The sequence below is a fragment of the Solenopsis invicta genome, chromosome 5, assembly GCF_016802725.1.
Source record: "Solenopsis invicta isolate M01_SB chromosome 5, UNIL_Sinv_3.0, whole genome shotgun sequence".
Lineage (NCBI taxonomy): Eukaryota > Metazoa > Arthropoda > Insecta > Hymenoptera > Formicidae > Solenopsis > Solenopsis invicta.
In genome coordinates, this window is record NC_052668.1 from 4,912,387 (window position 1) to 4,932,754 (window position 20,368).

Sequence of the window (20,368 nt, forward strand, 5' to 3'; positions counted from 1 at the left end):
AGGAATTTTTAATGTGCATAAAGGTTTGTTTAATACTAGAATTACTAAAAAACTTATTTATATTTTGTATATACTGTTTGAAATGTATACTTATGAAAATATTATTAGGAGTATAAATAAGTTTCCGCCATTTCACAAAAAATGGCGCCACTAGTATGTTATGGTTGAAATTGTCTGTTGTAAAACGTTATATCGTAAGGTTGGACATCTGGCAACAACATAACCTTAAAATATTAGCGATTTTGTATCAGCATCATATATCTTTTTTTGTGTGAAAATGTCGAGTTTTGAGCCGAATAAGCGTCATTTGCGGGAGCTTTTGATTTATTTCCTTAATTTGAAGAAATCTGCAGCCGAGGCGCATCGATTGCTTGTAGAAGCACATGGTGAGGCTGCCTTAAGTAAGAGAAGTTGCCGTGAGTGTTTTCACAAGTTTAAGAACGGTGAATTTAACGTCGAAGACAAAGAACGTAGCGGAAGGCCGAAAGTGTACGAAGACGCGGAATTGGAAACATTATTAGATGAAGATTCGTGCCAAACGCAAGAAGCACTTGCACTTACATTAGGAGTGACTCAACCAGCAATTTCACATCGCTAAAAATCATTGGGAATGATTCAAAATCAAGGAAACTGGGTTCCATATGAACTGAAGCCGAGAAACGTTGAACGCCGATTTTTCACATGTGAAATGCTGCTTGCCAAGCATAAACGAAAGGGTTTTTTGCATCGTATAATCACTGGTGATGAAAAATGGATTCACTACGATAAGAAGTGGAACCCAAAGAAGAAGAAATCATGGGGACCACCTGGCCATGCTTCAACATCGACAACCAAGCCGAACATTCATGGAAAAAAATCTCATGTTGTGTATTTGGTTGGATCAGCTTGGTGTCGTGTATTATGAGTTGCTTAAACCGAATGAAACCATTACTGGGGCTCTCTACCGAACACAATTGATGAGATTGAGTCGAGTACTCAAGGAAAAACGTGCCCACTATTACTCCAGACACGACAAAGTTATTCTTCTGCATGATAATGCTCGTCCACATGTTGCGGCGCCGGTCAAAACCTACCTGGAAACACTCAATTGGGAAGTTTTACCCCACCCGCCGTATTCACCAGACATTGCTCCTTCTGATTACTACCTGTTTCGATCGATGGCGCATGGCCTGTCTGAGCAACACTTTACATCATATGAAGATACAAAAAATTGGGTTGATTTGTGGATAGCTTCAAAAGATGAAGCATTCATCCGACGCGGTATTCGTATGCTGCCAGAAAGATGGGAAAAAGTAGTGTCTAGCGATGGACAATACTTCGAATAAAACATTAGGTACCGTTCTTTCACAATAAATGCCCAATTTTTGATAAAAAATGGCGGAAACTTATTTATACTCCTAATATAATCTTCACGACTTGATCTCCTTATTAGAGATTTTTAATGAAAACCATCATAAAACTAGTCTCTCTATTTAGAAACAATTCACTTTTGCAGTCATATTTATTATTATGTGCTTCTATAGAGAATTAATGCAAGAAGTAATAAATAATGAAAGGTTTATAAATTTTTTTTCTTTTCTTGTTAAAACATAGTTTTCTAAAAATATGTCTCGCATATACTTATCCCAGAAAAAATCTTTGAATTAATTCTCTGTAAAAGCAAACGAATTGTTTGGTTTGTTTTTGTTTAGGATTAATTCGAAAACTTTTCTGAGATTAAGATGTGTGAGAAGCAAATTAAGTTAAGTGAGATTGATAAAAAATAGCATTATTGCAGCAATGTAACAACACTAAAGCTTTATATAATAGCTACATTGTATCAATGTAACAAAGTGACGAACTAGGTTATTGGTATATAATTGCAATTTTGCTGTAACATAACAGCAATGTTTTCTCTTAGTTACATGTTACGTTGATATAATGTAACCACGATGTTCTACGAGTGGAAAATTATAACTAACATGGACGTTACATGTAACGAACACGCTATAATTGCGTGTTATCTTTAAGTTTATTGCATTAACATTGCTATTATATAGTTGTGTTTGCAGGGTTTGTGTACATTCGGTTCGAGAGAAATGCCCATAATGCTCATTATCCGTAATATTCAAGTTTTACTATTGTTTAACCCTTAAACACACCGTTCCTGTAAAATACGTAAACACATTTTTGGGTCTGGGAGATATTTTTAACTTTGAGAAATTATAACTTTGGTTCCAATCAACATTTTTCAACAATCTTTTTTTTTTTTCAAATAAAAGTTTAGAATCTCAGAAATGTGACTGCATAATCGGCATTGCCAAAAAATGTTTTATTATTAAGTTATAAAAGAAAAACCATTAAGTAAAAATTAGACTGTTCAAAAAATCCACTTTTTTTAAAATCATATCTCCGCAACAAAAAACTTTTAAGGACTTTCAAATACGGCGTTTTAAAGCTAAACAGTCATACTTTTAAAAAAATTATGATATTGTCATTCTATTCCCGGGGATTCTCGGGACCAACACTGTCGTCGGGTATATTCGACGCCGTTCTTTTGTGTTCGGCTTTTCCCTAAACCAAACTCCACGGAGTGTCCACACCCCGCAGAGTAAGATCATTTGGATCTCCACGCCGACCGCCCTCGCGTATCACGGAACCGTCCTCCGCGTCACACGTCGGCGATTTTGCGGTCGCGACCGGCCGTCGCACGGGCCAATCACGGCCCGTTTAACTTTTGCTTGAGTTTGCCGATTTACGGCAACTCCGCTTACGTACTTTGAACGTATCGTAGATTATATGAGCCCGTTCGCTTAGTCCCTAAGTGCTTTTTGTATAATCATTCGTATATTTTATACAAGTTTGTTTGTTTCGATTTAACCACTAGTTTAATCATATATGCGAGTTTGCGCAATTAATTACAAGGTATACGAGTTCCGTTCCTTTTGTTATATCCGTAGTGTAATCACTTATGCGAACGCATGCAGTCTGTTACATTTTTATACGAGCTCGTTCATTTTGGTTTGATCTTTAATTTCACGATTTATACGAGTTTGCACAGTATTTACATTTCATGCGAGTCCGTTCATTTAGTTTAATTTAACGTACGATTTTTGCGGGTTAGTACATTTTTGTTTAACGTTACCGGGCACACCGCTTGTTTATTTAAATTAGTCTCTGTAGTTGACTTATATTTAGAAACTGTTTACAATTTTATATTTTTACATCAAATTACGAAGTTATCATTTCTAAAATTTTGGCATCCGGTGAGCACATCCGAGCAACCAATTTTGGGAGGATCCCAGATGCGCACGGACCCAATCGGACACCACCAATCACGTAATCTAATCTAACCCAACCAACGGAAATACTCTAGGCATCGACCGCTATAATTGGTGGTGTCCAATTGGGTCTGTGCGCATCTGGGACCCTCCCCCAATTTCGATGTCTCGCACTGAAAGTACCAGCGTTATATGACGCTCCAGCAGGGACCGTTTTAAAACCGATAACTATACCTGAAAGTAAATACCGTTAACAAAGTGGGTAAAACAATTATCGTGAGAACAGCTCAAGAACTTGGCGCAGACGTAGCAAATTGAAACCGCCGGTACCCTTAAAGAACTCCGACACCGCGTAACACAACATCTGCTTGGAATGCCCGGCCAAGCTGAACTACCGGGCGAACTGGAAACAGGAATACGCCGAATCTTGCCCAACCGGAAGCCGCGATCGATGGCGATACGCATGCTAAGACCATGAACCAGATTCGTAAGTAGCTTGCCATTTTACATGACGCGACCTTCTATCATTTCTCGAACGCATCATCGAGCTCCAGCAAAAATAACTCTTTAGCGACGCGCAAATAAAGGCCGTACTGCTCGAACTTCTGCGGGGGACGCACTCGCATGGTACCGAAACGAGAAGAATGATTGGAAAAACTGGCAGGATTTTCTAACCGCTCTGCGCCGATACTACCTGCCCTGCTGCTACCAGGCTAAATTAAGACAGATACAAGACAACAACCCCAGCACTCCAAAGAGACGTACGCCAAATACGCTAGAACTATGCTAACCATGATGCGTCGAGCCAAAGGTTTTACGGAAGCCAAAAAGGTGAACCTCTATAAAAATTTGCGAGTCGACTACAAATTTTACGTTTGACTGAGCGAAACTACTGACTTGACCAGCCTATCCGAATAGGCCATAGAATACGAGGACATTGTCAAAGCCCGAGAAGTGGAAAGCCGCATAGACAAATCAAAGGTCAGCACGACCGCCACCGACATACCATATGACTGCTTCAATACCTGCTGGCGGTGCAAATAAAAAGGCTACGACCGCTTTAGTAGCCGGCGACTGCTCAAGAAGTTTTGTTCCCAGTGTGGGAAGGATGACGTATTGACCAAAGATTGTCACCCGAAGCCGTCGCGGCCGGGACCAGCGATTCCGACCCCCGGTCCTCATCCAGTTAAGTTACCAGCCTTGGCCGCACTTACAGGTCCGAGGGATTCCGTAATATCGCTGCTCTGTTAGACATCGGATCCGAGATTTCTATGGTCAATGTCGCCACGGCAGGACATATTAAGGCCATAAGGATCTGGTCAGTGGCATGAGAAGAGACAATCAATTTAGTAGATGGCACCGCCGTTACCACTCTTGGCCAGGTCACCATTCCCATACAGATTTTGGGGAGGCGACTATATCATCGCTTCCATATCTTGCCCACATTGGAAAGCCCCATGTTGACTGGCACTGACCTGTGGGCTCGGTTGGAGATAAGTATTCCTCCTCCTTCCGCTAACGCGTTTTCCCAGATTTTCACGCGGTCTACCTACATCATCGCCATCGGTATCGTCCACCGCATCCTGCAGGAGGAAGGGGAATTCCGAGCCTTCCTTGACGCAGAACTTTTCAAATTTGACGTCGTGCAAGGACCGACCAACCGAGCCACTCACGTAATCCGCGTAAAGACCGACACGCCGATAAAACAGTGCTATTGACTGCGAAACCTCGCGATGCAGAAAATTATCGACGACGAGGTGCGCGCCATGGAAATGGCCGAAGTTATCAAACCATTCACCAGTTCGTGGAGCTTTTCCGTCTTTATTGTTTGCAAAAAGGACGGTAAACAGCGCTTTTGCATCGACTTCTGCAAGGTGAACGAGGTCACGCTGTAACCAAATGGATCGTCACGAAAAATACGAGTCACGGCTAAATGTTACCGGTCTTCCGGTAATGATTCGGTCGCCACTCGTTTTTGTTCGAGAAAACGAGAAAGAGTTACTTAAAGCGCGCACTGGAACTTACCAGGGAGTGTGTTGTCTCGCCTGGCATCTTTTCCCGTGCCCGTGGTCTGCAAAGAGTTGACGTCTGGTTGCTCACCCTCTCGTGACCTCGTTCATGGCCCGTTCCAACGCCCGACTTATCAGTGAATTATGCTGGTTTTGCAAAGGGATGGGTAGCTCTCGTGAATTATCACACGCGCGTTTGAGATTAACATATCACAGAGTTTATTTAAGAAAGTGTTTTACAACGTGAACTTGGCGTTTCGAGAATATTTGGTACAATCGTTTATATCGCGCACACTCACGCGTTCTCATTCACGCATACACGTCTGTAAACACCCGCTTATAATATTAATAAACAACGCGTCGTCACCCGTTACTCGCGGCGCGCGAATTATTGTCCGCTCGTGAGTCTCTTACACGCGGTTAATCGAAAACTAAATTACCTCACGACTTGATCATCCGAGGACGTCGTGGGTAAGAAACTTGAATAAAAGTGGAAAATGAATAATTAATGAAATTAAAAGAGCAACACTAATTACATATTAATGTGACATAACACTCGCGCACGGATAAACGGAATTGTCCCGTTACATCGTAATTAACAATTCGTCGACCGTCGCGAGAACTTTTCGAAATTTCGAGAATTCTCTGTTCTCACGCGCGACTTTCCTCTCAGTAGAGTACTCATCATCTCGGCTTCTAGAAACCGACTCTGACTATCCCTAGTCTGCCGTGAGAGTCTCGGGACGCGATGCCCGCTTGGTGGTGGGAACGCGCGGACCAATCGTGCGTCCAAGCGCTGGTACGCCTTACTCACCGCCCCGTCGAATCGGGCGTTGCGCGCTTGTAACACGGCCAGGGAGATATGTATACGCCTATTTCACGCACACGGCGTATGGTAGCTCTCGCGCGCGCACTTTATGATAATCTTTGCATTGGCAGTTTGCCGGTCTGCCAATCATACATCTTCTTGCCCATGGTTTTTCACGTGTCACACGCATTCCAACATACTTGTCGTCCATTTATATCCGGACTTAAACTGATTAATTAATAATAATAATAATAATATACTAGAGTGCATTTAAAGCAAATGTCCGTTTGTGCCCGGACTTAAACCAGCTAATTTGTTAATCATAATAATGCAATAAGAATTCAATTAAACAAATGAAATGATTCGATATGACGAATTGAATTGGAATCATTAAACAAAGTAAATTATACTTTTTAATCCGCGTCTCGCGCGTTATGATTTAGACAGAGTGTCGTGACTCTAAGTGACAGGTTGCCGGTTTGCCAACTTGATCGACGATAAAATAACAACATGGATAAAATTAATAGAGAATGAAAAGTATAAAATATTAAATAAGATTTAACACTTAGTTTACGTATCGTCTACACGTCCTTCGGGGAACGCCCATTATCTTTCGGTGACTGTCGCCTCGACGCTGGAGATTTTTCCGTCGGCCTCGTAATTACCCTCGGCGTGGATCCTCTGATTGGCGTCAACGAGATCCCGTTGTTGTTACTTCCGGTTGCCCTTGTTTTCTCGGGTGATCGGGTGATTGTACATCCCGCGGTACCCTTGTCTGTCTCTGCGACTTTCGCGTTTGGTGCTCCCTGGTTTGTCTGTAATTTTACAGATTGGGGTGACGCACGGTCAATTTCCGGCGGTTGCAACGGAACGCGACGCATACCCGTTGCCTCACATTCCCGCCACCTTAAATAAATTACAAAGGGCCCAATATTTATCAATCCTCGACCTTCAACAGGGGTATAGGCAAGTGCCACTATCTCCCGAGAGTTGGCCCGTGACTGCGTTTACCGTTCCTGGTCGGAAACTTATTCAGTTCACGGTCATGCCGTTCGGACTGCATTTCGCTTTGGCCACATTCCAGCGGTTACTGTACGGTATATTAGGCCCGGAACTAGAATCAAACGTGTTTTCGTACCTCGACGATATAATCATTGTGAGCGCGACATTCACTGATTACCTACGCTATCTCGCCGAAGTATTTTGAAGGTTATGAGACGTGCGGCTAATATTGAATTCCGAGAAATGCCACTTTTGCGTGGACAGCCTGAAATACTCGGGACATCATCGACAGACAGGGGATTTGAACAGACCCCGACAAGGTAAAGGCCGTGACACAGTGGCCCACGCTCACGAATATCAGACAAGTGCGTCAATTTGTCGGCTTGGCGTCATGGTATCGACGATTTACACCGGATTTTGCAACCGTCGCCTCACCCCTCACACGTTTAACCCGTAAAAATGCCAAATGGCAATGGGGGGGGACGAAAAGAAGACCGCGTTCCATACCCTGAAACATTCCTTTACCTCCGCTTCAACGTTCGTCTGCCCGGAATTTTTTTTTTTGCAAACTGACGCAAGCACGAACAAACTTGGCGCAATATTATTACAACATTTTGAGGAGCGCAAACGCGTAATTGCCTACGCCAGCCGCTCCCTCAATAAAACCGAAAAAATATATGTTACGACCGCGACGCACACTCACTCACGTATCACTCACGGGGCACTCTCTTATTCACTACTACTTCAATAACACTCTTTTTTGGGTTCTAAAGAGAACAAGCTTTATTAAATACAGAGAGACGCAAACTCGCGTCCGTACATCAAGCTTGACTCACGTCAACCACAACATTATAACATCCCGTCGTCAACGAACGACAGTCATTTTACAAGTATCGATACACGGGCGTAACACTAATCGTCGCTTCCATAGGGCGGGCACGCAATACTACCTCCCTTCTTCAAGGTTGTCGTCTCGACAACTAACTCAGAAGGCCGAAAGATTTCTGACAACTTGTTATTCACACATATTCTTTATCTTGAGTCTTGCGCGCTTCTTTCTTCATTTTTCTGACAAAGGTGGGGGGATTAACTCTCGAGGACCCAACGCCTTTAAGGCGATGCTGGACTGGTCTCTATACGTGCTTATTTTTGTGCACAGATAACTTTTAATTGGAGAGATATTCGACCGATACATGTACCGAACATACAAATTCAAATAAGAAGGCCTATTCGGTCATAGCTGGATCTTAGTGCTTTATATATACGTGTGATTTTATATACTTTCTCAGACTCAACCAAACTGCGCGCCGTTACTTTTGGTCATATAACACAGTTATGATCGAATAAGAGTTAGTAATATCATTTTTATTGAATTAAAATTAATTTTAATAATACTTGATACTTACTAGCATCTATATTAACCCTTTTCCCCCCTGAAAAAACTGTAAAGAATTTATTGCGAAAAATATCACCTCAGCCAGGGTTCGAACCTGGGACCTCCAGAATCTCCGGTACGGGTGTCTTAGCCAACTCGACCACTGAAGCTGTGGTGATATTTCTCGCAATAACTGACTATGAGTTAGATCGCAATAACTGACTATGTGTTATATGACCGAAAGTAACGGCGCGCAGTTTGGTTGAGTCTGAGAAAATATATAAAATCACATGTATAAAGCACTAAGATCCAGCTATGACCGAATAGGCCTTCTTATTTGAATTTGTAACTCTTAATTGGTTTAACAGATTATAAAATTCTTTTACACAATTAAAGTAGTTACAAAAACACAGTTCGCTAGCTATAATTTAATACAAAAAACGAAAGTTGATTAAAAAATTGTAATATAATTGTCGGTTTCTGCAGCTGACTCGTGACAACATGTGCTCATATAAAAATTGTAAACATTGTGTGTATAAAATAAGTAGTTAGCGAATTGTGAATTAAATCAAAGAACAATACGGCGCTTGCAAAATGATCCTAGAAGCTTTAGTATATAAGTGTATGAAAATTGTTTATGTAATTTTATCGTAGTGTTGGTGCAAAGAACACTAATTTAGTTGCTCGATATTCCGACGGCAACGTTGTAATCGAATTGCCAGCGAAGCGTATCGCTAGATCATTACAACGACCTAATTTATCGACCTTACTCAGGCTTGTAAAACTTTTTTAGTGCAATGAGAAAAATTTTTTATTTTTTCTATATTATAAGTTTAATATTACTTTATTAAATTCTAATTTTGTATTAAACGTATCCGTTTAAAATGCATATAAAATATTGACATATTATGACATAATAGACGGAAGCATATCTTATTTGTTAAAAAATAAAAAAATAACAATAAGATATGCAACTGGAAACAATGCTACAATATGATACAATAATTAAATGAAATATAAGAACACTTTAATTTTAAATTGGTATTCCAAATAAATAATATAAATAAATGTTAAATAAACATTGTTTTAAATTTCTGTTTCAAACAAACGATTAATATAAAATAAATACTAAATTAATGCTGAATTAATGTTAAAAATAAATATTCTTTTAAAATATTATTATATTAGGAGTACAAATTGAAAACCGCCGTTTTTTGTCAAAATTTGAGGATTGATTGTTGAAAAATGGTTACATACTTATTCTTGAAAGTATTGTCCATCGCTGACCACTACTTTCTCCCACCTTTCGGGCAGCATACGAATCCCGCGTCGAAAAAACTGCTCGTCTTTTGCGGCGATCCACGAATCGACCCAGTTTTTGGCCTCTTCGTAATAATGGAAGTGGTGCTCAGCCAGGCCATGCGCCATTGATCGGAACAAGTGGTAATCTGAAGGGGCGATGTCAGGAGAATACGGCGGATGAGGTAAGATGTCCCATTTCAATGTTTCCAGATAGGTTTTAACGACCTGAGCAACATGTGGCCGAGCGTTGTCGTGCAGCAAAATCACTTTTTCATGTATTTGCTCGTATTGTGACCGTTTTTTCTGCAATGCTTGGCTCAAACGCATTAGTTGTGCTTGATAGCGTTCTATGATGGTTTCACCCCAATAATACCTCTAACTTTGCGCCTTCAAACTTTTTCACCGATCCGGGACGCTCCTTGTCCTTTATGCCAAAATCACCACTTTTTTAGCGTTGAAACCATTCTCGACACGTTCTTTCATTAATGGAAGCTTCACCATAAGTTTTTACAATCATTCGACGCGCCTCAGCCGCAGATTTTTTCGAATTGAAGGCAAAAAGCAAAACTTCCCGCAAATGACGCTTATTGGGCACAAATTTCGACATTTTCGATCACAAAAAAATATATAACGCCGATAAAAATTCACAACTGCAATGATAAGGAACTGTTGCCAGATGCCCAACTTTACTACCGCTGGCGCCATCTACTGGAAAACGGCGGTTTTCAATTTGTACTCCTAATATTATATACATAATTTTTTTATGACATGGCTATAAGTGTGCTAAACATTTAGTCTAACGTCAATCTTTTTTTGTTACATGCAGCGAAAAGAGACAGCGTAGTGTCAAAGTGCAATTTATATTGTCAACACATTACGTCCTTATTCAATAGCAGAAACCCAACGGGTCGAATGAAAAATTGCTTCGCGCAAACTCATTTCCCTACAAGACGGCCCGAGGATGCCTGTCGAAGTATTCGGTACTGAGTTGGGTGATTTCGCTTGTTGAAAAGATAAGGACAGAATATAGAACTCAAACGATAATGGAATCAAAAATATCGATATTATCGACATTTTTAGTTCTACTTAGTAGATGGCGCAGGACCGTTGGAGTTCGGCCGTCACTCCAGTATCGCCTTAAGGCTCCCTATGTCCCCGCCTCGGTATTTACCCTCAGGCCCTCGGGAAAACCTCAATTCAAAAACCGAGGCGAGGCGGTCTTCTTAAAACAAAGTATTACAACAATTTTTCACAAGAAAAATATCGCTTTGCACAAATCTCAGAACTGAAATTAAAACAAAATCCGACGTATCTCACTTAAAATAAAATAACCCTGCAAGAGAAAAATTTTTTAGTCACAATTTTACAATAAAATTTTTGCGTAAAAGACACAAGTTCGACGACTTTCTACTCTATCTAAGGCTCTTGCTATAAGTTATTGAGTGTTGTCCTCTGCAATCCAGAAAAGAAAAGGATCGAAACGCACTCTCAGTTTCTAACAAAAGAACGATCTCTAGAATTCGTCTCCCAAGGTGAGGATTTCTAGGGAAGCTCGTCGATTTCTACTCCGGGTTACTGCCACAAGTTACCGAGCGTCGCCAGTGTCAGTCCCAAACCATCACCTTTTTGGAAGAAAAAGAATCTTAAACTCTCTTCTGGTCTATCCCCCCTGGCTTTTGCCACAAGTAACCAAGCATCGTCCTCCACGGTTGACACTAAAATGACGACCTCTACCCTGGGATCCTGCCACAGGTTACTGAGCGTCGTCCGTGTTTGCAATCAGAATTCACTCGACGACCTCCTGCTCTCACCCGGGTTTCTGCTACGGGAAGCTAAACACTGCTATAAGGAACCTAACCAAACCTAACCAAACTTAAACACCGTTTGCTGCAAATCCATTTCCTTGAGTTAAACCAAGAAATTCTAAAAAGAATCGAAACTCATTCTTAGTTTCAGAAGAAAGAACGATTCTCTGAACCCGTCCTCCAAGGCGTGGACTTTCAGGGAAGCACGACGACTTCCTGCTCTACTCTGGGCTCCTGCCACGGGTTACCGAGCGTCGCCCGTGTTATTCCCAATCCAATGCTCCCAAGGAAGAAAAAGGAACGAGAGAACGTCTCCTTCCCCCTAAGACAAAATTTCAATTTCAAAAAGAAGAAATCCTAAATTTAAAACCGTAACTCTCTCTTTCTCTCTCTCTCTACTCAAGAAAATTTTAAGAGAAAACGATACGCCATGAGTCAATTAAAACAATAAAAATTAATAGATATAGATACAAGCCTAAAATGCGTTTGACAAGAATATCTTTTCTTTCAACCAAAGACGTGCCAAAACAACGCAAACGCAACGCGTTCCCCCGTTTATCCAACGCGAAACTTCTCGCGCATGAGCAACGCGGACATAACACGCCTCGACCATCCAATGGAAAATTTCTTGCGCCCAAGCAACGCGGACGCAACACGTCTCTAATATTCAAAGCAGAACCTTCCGCACAAAAATAAACATTTTTGGAAGGACTTAACTGTGTCTTCCGAAGACGCTCCTCCTTCATTGTGCGAAGCTCCTTCAACGCTGCACGCAGCAATTTCGCGGTGCCTGTCGTTTCAGTATTTTCCGTAGTCCGTTTGATATCTCCCAAAGACCGTGCGTTTGGTCGCTTAACGGCTTCTTCCGTACGCTTGATGGCATCACTCAAAGCCGCGTGCATGGACGCTCATCATCTGAGAGGGATTGTTCAGTCATCGCTAAGGAGCGCGTGCACATACCCCTCCGTGGAATATGTGTAAAAGCCATGGCTCAAAGCTTGTTTGCACGCTGACGAAAAGATAGCTCGTTTTGCTCGTTCTATCCCGGACGAGCCCCCAAAATGTTATGACCGCGATGCGCACTCACTCACGTATCACTTGCGGCGCACTCTTTTATTCACTACTATTTCAATAACACTCTCTTTTGGGTTCTAAAGAGAACAAACTTTATTAAATACAGAGAGACACAAACTTGCGTCCGTACATCAAGCTTGACTCAACCACAACATCATGACATCCCGTTGTCAACGAACGACAGTTATTTTACAAGTATCGATACCCGGACGTAACACTAATCGTCGCTTTCATAAGGCGGGCACGTAACAATATTGTGCGACCGAATTTGAGTGTCTGGCCGTCGTGCGGGGGATCTGGCACATGCGTGGCTACCTGGAGGGTTTGGAATTTATCGTAATCACGGACCATCAGGCCCTCCAGTGACTATGCCGCCTTGATTCCTTCACGGGATGCTTTGGGCGATGGGCGCTCGAGTTGCAGCAATTTACTTTTGATGTCCGGTACCGCAAAGGGCGGTTTAATAAAGTTGCCGACATGCTTTTGCACCTACCCACGATAGGAAATGCCCGCAAAACCGTTGCATGCGCGTGGTACAAACGACAGTTACGCCGCGTACAAGACCGCCTTATGGATTTCCTTGAGTACAAAATCCGACAGGGAAAGTTGTTTTGGCACATCTTGTATTCCATTAACTTTAGGAGGAGCCAGCAAACGAACAGTGGAAAGCGTGCATTCCGAAGAAGGACTGGACCGCCATACTGCGCCAAGTGCACGACGTCCTTACTGCCAGACATCATAACAAAGGGCATAACAAAGACCATCGCACGAGCGACACGGAGGTATTATTGGCCCAGGATGTTCGCCGACGTGGCCCGCTACGTACGCTTGTGTACAAACTGCTTAGCGCACAAGACCGACCGGCCGGCACTCTCCATACTGCCCACGTAGAGACACCATGGGAGCAGGTGACAGTCGATCTGGTGGGACCGTTACCACGGTCATTACACGGGCACATCTAGATTCTCGTGATGCAAGACTGTTTCACCAGGTGGAGCTCAGAATTTTGCGCCGTGCTACCGCCCCCGCGATAAACCAGCACCTCACGGACAAAATCATATACCGACATGGGTGTCCCGTGAAAATAATCTCAGATAACGGCCGGCAATTCATCTCAGGGCAAATGATGCAACTCTGCAAGGAATTTGGAATCCACCATCGCACTACATCTGCTTATGCTTGTTACTGTAACCCAGTGGAGCGCACAATAAAACTATCAAAACAATAGTGTCGCAATTTGTTGGACAAAATCACCAGAATTGGGACCAGCATCTCGCGGCTTTGCAATTTGCATATAACACGGCGCAACATAAAGCCACCATTTATACTGCGGCTTACCTCAACCACGGGCAAGAGCTATCGGACCCCGTGACCACCACCGCCAGAACACACACGCTACGACACCGGACATCATGCATCGCCAATTAGAAGACGCCTACAAGTTGGTACGAACAAATTTAGCTCGCGCATTAACAGACAGGAAAAATATTACAACCTCCGACGCCACGGCTAGAAGCATGCGATTGGAGACCTAGTCTGGAAACGCAAACATTTGTTGTCAAGAAAAAAGGACGCTTTTAATGCAAAGCTGGCACCAAAATAGAGCTGGCTAATGGAAGTGCGAAAAATTCCTTCTCCGGTAATTGTGAACTTGAGCAACCGGCAAGTGGCATTGTGGAGTACACGGGCAGGACCTGAAGCCGGACCGCAGGCTTCAGGCCAGAAAACCAAACACACCGACCAAGAGGAAGGAAACGATACCGATCACACCAAGCACACTGATCCAAAAGAGGAGACCAATTCTGAACACATCAAAATCATCGATGGCAGGGATGGTAGAAGTGCCCAAACCGACTCAATCGGCTCCGAAGCAGACAATATAGAAGCAGAAGACTCCGAAGCAGACATTCGCAGCACGGACGATGAGGCTACAGGATTCACTGATGGCGATAGCCCCGCCAAAAATTGAACGAGAATCACGCCCGAAGGACGTGCCATCCCGAGGGAAAAAGCACCCTCTCTCCAGACCGGCCAGGTATATAATAAATCTTCCGTAGGACAAGAAATCGCAGAAAGATTTAAGACATCATGGACTTCAATCTGGACGCACTTTTATCGGCACCCGCCAACAACCGGGAGTTTGAACTCTATTAGGAAAAAGCTATGGCAACATCTATAGTCAAGTCGGAACTGTTTCTTGCACTGCCGCACCAAGAAGCCAAAGCGACACAGCTGGCCACGCCGCCAGCAAAACCGACTGCAAGACGCCCAAGTTGGCCAACCCGGAAGATAACCCAGGCGCTCATCTGCGCTCCATCGGGAGCACTCATCAAAGGCGCCGCTAAGACCGCTGCAAATACTGCCGGCTAGAAAGGCTATTCGGCCACTCCCGATAGCAACCGGGAAGCCAAAGGTTCCGACCGTTAACTGCGTTGTACAGCGTTTGTTGGCAACCACCGCCAAGAAGTGGCAAGGTCTCTTGGAGACCCCGCCATCAAGACCGAAAAGCAGAAAACAGTGGGCGAGCCAAATCCAAGAGAAACTCGCTAAACTGTTTGCCGGGAAGCCTATCCGACCTGGACGACGACGATATCACCGACTAGATCCAAAAAACGGCTACGGAAGGAACTCAGTCTACATGCCACGCGACGAACACCAGTGAGGAGCTAATGCTGGAGACAGCAAGGCCTAAGCAGCCACCAGAAACACCTGCAACTCCAAGCTAGGCCAAGACAGCGCACTGGCCAGCCGGCAACAATCTACGACCAAACACCCAAGGACGCCACGCCGCTAGCGGAGATAACATCGAATATAACACCAAGCGCAGCACACCTCGGACCAACTCCGACTGCCACACCGCTAGTTCCCAGGGGCACCACAGACAAGTTGCTAACATCCGGACACACCGTGACGCTTACGGACACACGACCCTGTGAAAATGACAGTGCGCAAAAATGTACATATCCTTATGCCGTATCATGCCGCGCACGTTACGCGGAAGTACAAGGCACGCATCGGCACAATGAGATACACCCTTTGCTTTGGCCGAGACGGACGATGCTACTACGTGCGGAAATTCCCGGCGTAGTGGCTGAAATTCGTTACGCGTGAGCGGGGGGAGGGGTGTAACGTTGCGCCCCTCCACCGTGCCGCCACTTCACTCCGATTCGAACAACCGAATGCCGTAAGTCGAGCACGTGCGTGCGCTTGGCTAACCTTTTTGCAATCACGCACTACCACGCGCGCCACACGCCTCGTTCGGCAAGCGTTTCCATTCCGACCGGCTTAACTGCGTGCGCTAGTTGGTGCATCCGACTACGCGGACGGATATACAATATAAGCCGAAAGTGGGAAGCCGAAGTCAGATCACTCCGAGCCACCGATCTCACACCTACTCTTCTCCAGCGCCGGGTATCCTCGGCAGATCCTAGCTTGGGTATTTCCAAGCACTTCCTCGGGAACGAATATTTTTGTTCCAACTACTTTACGACGGGTATACTCGTCGTTTCTAGCGGCTGGGAATCCTCGGCCAATCCGATCTATTTTTTACAACGGGAATTTTCGTCGTTCCCGCGGTCGGGTATTCTCGGCCAATAGGAGCCGTCCAGTATTTCCATTCTCGGGGATTTTCGGGACCAACACGGGTTGTCAGGGATACTTGACGTCGTTCCCTTGTGTCCGGCTCTTCCGTAAACTGAACTCCACGCGGTGTCTACACCTCGTGAAGTGAGATTATTTGGATCTCTACGCCGACCGCCCTCGCGTATCACGAACCGTTCTCCGCGTCACACGTCGGCGATCTACGGTTGCGTCTGGCCGTCGCGCGGGCCAATCACGGTCCGTTTAACATTTTCTTGAGTTCGCCGCTTCACGGCAACTTCGCTTACGTCCTTTGAACGTATCGTAGTGTAGAATATAATGTATATTAGGGAAACATGTCCTGACATGTCGATGCAGGATAGAGTCATCGAGATGCGACGAAGTCTTGCATCATGCAGTCCGCCTTTCTTTTAGGACACGAGCCAATAAGGCATGAAGGTGGCAAAAAACGAGAGATAAATACGGGCTTCCGACAGCGCCAAGGTCATTTGTTTTTCGTTTTCTTTAGTTGCGATTAGTGAGCATTATTATGTGAAGACAACTTATGTATCAGTTTTACAATAAACGACTTCTTGAGTTTCACATCCAACGGAATTTTACTAGAAATCTTCAGAAAAGAGATTAAAAACCTTACGTGCCGGAAGACAAATTAACATTATGGATCTTGAAAATTTTACGGTGATGCAACTCAAAGAAGTACTTAAAACGTTGGGCCTCTTGATTAAGGGCAGTAAAGCAGAACTGCTGAAAAGATTGTACGAGAATGATCCTGACGAAAATTGGAGACAGTACGCGATCGTGCCTACGACAGAGGCAGAAGAAGGAAAAGCATCGATGCATCCGTCGACCGACGGAAGACGAGTCCGGACTAGGTGAGGAAGGACGGTGTGAGACGGCTGTGCAAAACGAGCCAAAAGGGGAACCAACTCTGGAAGAACTTACGTTTAGAAGTAGAGAATTAGAAATCTTAAGAAAGGAACAATAGATTACGCAGAAGGAACTCAAACTCCTACGTCGAAAAAGAAGTATCGAGGGAAACAATGGAAGTGCAGCGTCGCCGCCGATGAGCGCCAGCGAAGTATCATTGACACGACCGCAACCTAAAGCATTGAGCAAACTACTTGGTGTATTTAACGGAACCAAAGACACATTTTGGTCCTGGTGGAAACAATTCAAGGTAATCCGACCGACATACCAGCTCGACGAAGGAACGGTTCGCATTCTTATTGGCATGCGATTTAAAAACAAGGCGCACAAATGATTTCATTCAAATCCTAAACACTTAGTAATATTGGTGGATGAGCTAATAGAACGAATGCAAAATATCTTTGATTACAAGCCAACAAAGTTAGATCTACGAAAACAATTCAACAAGAGAGGCGCAGTGATGAAACATTCGACAGTTATTTTTATGACAAAATAATTCTCGCGAATAGAGTGCCCATTCTCGAGGACAAATTAACGGACTTCCTGATAGACGGCATTTCCAACGAGATAACGCGAAATCAAGCGTGCATGCACAATTTTAAGAAAAAGAAGGAGAAAAAGCATTCAAAAAGCTGACGTTTCGAATGGCGAATAAGAGTTTTAGCGGGGGCGGAAGCAGCAGTGCCAGTGCAGGAGCGGAATTCAAGAAGAAGACGGAACCACAATCCAAGGAGGCAGCAAGACGGTATGGCGATACCAAGTGCTATAATTGTAATCAAGTAGGGCATTTATCTTGGAACTGCGACAAATCAAAAAGAGGACGAGGGTCGTGCTACGAATGTGGGGCAACTGACCATCAATTGCGGACTGCCCCCAAAAAAGGAAGAAGCTGGCTACATCGACAAAACGACGACGACGACGGAGGCGACGATGCATATATCCAACGTCGCGGGACAGTAGCGAGAAACCAACGAGTTCATAAAAAACGTTTAAGTCCAAATAAGTAGAGACGAATTCGAGTATAGCCAAAAGTGTGAGGCACAGCTTGATACCGCTAGTCCCATTAGTTTAATAAAATCAAAGTTTGTTCCGATGAATTTAGTTTCTAAGGTTGCTGACAGCCGTTACGAAGGCCTTAATGGTTCCGCGTTAGAAATGCTAGGACAAATTAAAGTTACAATTTCTGGGAAAGATTTTGACGCCGTTGACGCAATATTAAGAGTAGTATTCAATTGCACAATGAAATGTGACACAATATTAGGTTGAGATACTATTAGGCTATCGAATTTCACTCTCACGAAACAAAAGAGAGAAGCGTGCGAAGATGCAGTCCCAGAAATATTAAACATCGAGACAAGCGTCTCGAACGGGGACGCGCTAGAAGAAATCAATCTAAATTCCGAGATACCGAGTAAAACGCGAGACAAATTTAAATTGGAATTTCTAGTAAATTATGTACAAACGGAAAAACCAAAAAAACCGGAAATTTAAAGCCGAAATTAAGTTATATGTTAAAGAAAAACAACTCCTTACGCGCCGGGAAGATTGTCATACGACAAAAAAAGAAAATTACAAGAAATCTTAGATGATTTATTAGCGCGAAAAATTTATACGCTTTAACAATTCTGAATACGCGTCGCAAATAGTATTAATTAAAAAGAAGAACAGGAAAACATGTTTATGCATCGATTACCGGACGTTAAATAAGATTACTTCAAGAAACAACTTTCCACTTCCAATAATTGAAGAACAAGTAAACGCGCTTCACGGAAAATATTATTTTTCGGCATTTGATCTCATGGACGGATTTCACCATGTAGGAGTGGCGGAAGATAGCATTAAATATACCGCCTTTGCGACCTCTTTTGGATAATACAAATACCTGAAAATGCCTTTTGGCCTAAAAAATGCGCCTGCACGTTTTCAACGCTTTGTAAATGAAGCGCTAAGTAACGAAATCAAAAGCGGGAACGTGATAGTATATATGGATGATATTTTAATAGCCACGGCATTAAAGGAACATTTTAAGGTACTCGAACAAGTATTCCGTCGCTTAACACTAAATCTGTTCAAACTGCGTTTAAATACGAGGTGTGTTCAAAAAGTATCGCGAATTTTGAATTTTCGCTGGTTACGTATATTCGAATTTCGATCTTTTTGTGGCGTTATGTTGGTACTCATGTCTCTCACTTATGCCGACAAGCTCGGCCATTTTGAATGTTCACTTAATTGTTGACAGCTGCTTTGCTTGCACGTGTTTTGGATCGTCTTCGATTTTTACCTATTCAAAAAAATGGATTAAAGAACCTGTATCAAATTTTGTGTGAAAAACGAAATTAAGTGCGCGGATGCATTCCGAATGTTGACTGTGGCATACGGAGAAGCTACCTTGGACCGAAGCAACGTTTATCGGTGGTACAAAATGTTCTCAGAAGGCCGAGAAAATGTGAACGACGAAGAGCGTGCCGGACGCCCGAGCACTTCAACAACAGACGAAAAAATTAATGAAGTGGAGAAAATGGTATTGGCCAATCGTCGAATCACCGTTAGAGAAGTTGCTGAGGACCTAAACATATCGATTGGCTCGTGCCATTCGATTTTTATCAATGATTTGGGCATGAGACGGGTCGCCGCGAAATTCGTACCAAAATTGCTCAATTGCGACCAAAAACAGCATCGCATGAACATTGCTAATGAGATGTTGGACTCTGTCCGCGACGACCCAAATTTGCTCCAGAGGGTCATAACTGGTGACGAATCGTGGGTTTATGGTTATGACGTGGGAACCAAAGCTCAATCATCTCAATGGAAGCTGCCGCACGAACCAAGACCGAAAAAAGCGCGCCAAGTTCGGTCGAATGTGAAAGTTTTGCTGACAGTTTTCTTCGATTGCAGGGGCGTGGTGCATCATGAGTTCTTGCCACAGGGTAGAACGGTCAATAAGGAATATTACCTGCAAGTTATGCGCAATTTGCGCGAAGCAATCCGCCAGAAACGCCCGGATTTGTGGAAGAACAAAAATTGGCTTTTGCACCACGATAACGCCCCTGCTCACACATCGTTGCTTGTGCGCGACTTTTTGGCCAAAAACAACACACTAATGATGCCCCAGCCACCGTATTCCCCAGATCTGGCCCCCTGTGACTTTTTCTTGTTCCCTAAACTGAAGAGGCCCATGAAAGGACGATGTTACGCTACGCTTGACG